Source organism: Protobothrops mucrosquamatus, unplaced genomic scaffold (assembly GCF_001527695.2).
Source record: "Protobothrops mucrosquamatus isolate PMUCROS unplaced genomic scaffold, P.Mucros_1.0 scaffold962, whole genome shotgun sequence".
Taxonomy (NCBI): domain Eukaryota; kingdom Metazoa; phylum Chordata; class Lepidosauria; order Squamata; family Viperidae; genus Protobothrops; species Protobothrops mucrosquamatus.
Window position 1 is genome coordinate 185,580 of NW_015387206.1, and position 2,387 is coordinate 187,966.

The window sequence follows — 2,387 nt, forward strand, 5'->3', positions numbered from 1 at the left end:
CAGACGAACCTGATAAAACGCCCCCCTGGTCACGGCCGCCAACTGATCATCCAGTGTCAGCCGTGGATCCAGGAGGACACCCAAGTTGCGTACCCGATCCGAGGGAGCCAGTGTTTCGCCCCCTATAGTCAGTGATGGAATCAGCTGACTATGCCGAGGCGCCGGTAACCACAGCCACTCGGTCTTGGATGGGTTGAGCCTGAGTCTGTTTTGATTTTCCTTCCTTTTCTTGTCTGCTGTTTATCTAGTCAGCCTTGATGAAATTACTATTCTGAAAGTACTTATCCTTCCATTTCCCCACACACAGAGACATATACATCATCACAACTGATTGTTTCTTGGATGAGATATGAGACATTTTGTTCTTCTTCCTCAAGGAAAATACAGTTCAGCTGCCTTTTCAAAAGCATTTTTGAGACAAATATGACCTGGATGATTGAGAATTTCCACAGATACCCTATCAAAATGCCTTCCTGGTAATATGTTAAAGTATGTGGTCCTCACAGAACAGAAAGTTTATTTCTTTCCTCTTGTGCCACCCACCTTCCATGCTGGAGATGGTTCCTTCTGCACAGGGAAAACAGTCATAGCAACAGATGGGCTTCCCTTCCTGAGGAACCTTCATAAATCCAGGATGGCAGCTTTCCACACACCTGGAAGGAGGTAGGGTCTGAGCAGAGGGAGGAAGTCCATCCGGAAAATGATTTGTGAATTAATTTCCAGAAAGGGGAGAAAAGGAAAGGGGTTGATGATACCCAGTTCAAGGCTTAGTTTTTCTAGATTAGAAGCCTATATAAAGAGCTCAACAACTTGCTTGGTTCCATGTTGCTTCCCTTTTCTTTCTAATATTTTGTATGCTTCCATTTAAGTTTAATTTCTAAATTTACATATTGCATTGCTCAGTGTAAAATTGAGTGGATTTTTCTTCCTTTAAGGTAATGAATTCAAATCTACCCTCCCTCAAATGTACCTCCCTTCAGAGAATAGTAATGAATTGTTTCCTTACGTGGTTAAGGATAAATTTCTCACAGACAGCTGGCTAGTGAAAGAATTTGTTGCCACTCTTGTAATTTATAGACAACATTTGAAACCACTCTCTGGTCCAAGAAAAAGAATCCTCTTGGTAAGAGATTCAGAAAGATTAAAGGAAAGGTTTTCCCTAACCTTGTTCAGCTTATCCATCTCTGCCACACCCTTTGGATGCAAGATAAACTTGAAATCCAGGGATCCCTGTTTTTCTAGGCTTCCAATCATTATTCTGTGAATTGTCCTTTTGTGAAGCAGCCAGTTGACAATGTCCAGGTCCACTGTCAGGTCTCCCTTCTCATCCAAATACACTCCAGCTATGGATCTATTATAAAATTCAGTATTTCCAAGGAAGGGGTGAAGCTGTAATGAAAGAAAATGTGGGAATGTTTAGACAGGAGGTCCAGCTGTCTGTGGCAAGACCCCTTTGTTTGCATGATGAGAGAGAAATAATGGTTTCAAATTTTTTTCCTAGGTTTTCAAAGACAATGAGTCATATTTGAATTGTAACCTTTAGTAAACTGATGTGTATAGAAAGAGAGAGCCTTGTCAATCTCTGTGAAATGTGATAGAGATATTTCCACATGTTTTTAAGGTTCTATAATTATTGCCATGAATAATATAGTAGTATTCCTAGAATCCAGTATTATCTGTTTTTTGATCTGCTCTATTTAGAACAGACATGTCAAACACAAGGCCTGCGGGCCAGGTCTGGCCCGATATGTGGTTCCATCCGGCCCAGGAACCTACTTTGGAAACAGCAAAGGACCGGCCCGCCACACCTTGGCCTGGCCCAGGCCAATCTGGCACTGATCTACAACCTGGTTGTGTCCATCAAAGCCAGAATGCGCTCAGCCTTAGATCCACGGGGCAGCCCCGCCCTGCCCCCTGGGCGTGCGCGCAAGCAGAGTCCAGCATCCCTGCTGGCTGTTTTGCCCTGCAGGCTGACTTCACCCAGGCACTGGCCATCTTCTGTGCGCACACCCAGGCGGCAGGACAGAGGCAGCGGAGCAGCTCCTTGCTGGTTCCAGGGCTGGTTCCAGGGCTGCCCTTTGGATCTAAGGCTCAGCACATTCTGGCTTTGATGGATGCAACCAGGTTGTCGATCAGCGCCACCCCCTTCCCACCAGCATCTCCAGCCTCACAGCCACAAGGCTTTCCTTTCACTGGGACAGCCCACCCACCCACGCGGGATAGCAAGACCGGCAGCAATATGGCAGCACTGGCAATCTCTCCCACTCCTATCACCCCTTCCTGAGTGCAGAGGAAAGAAAGAGATGAGAAGGCGAAGGAATGAATGGAGGAAGGAAGGAAGGAATGGAGGTAGGATGGGAGGAATGGAGGGAGGGAGGGAGGGAGGG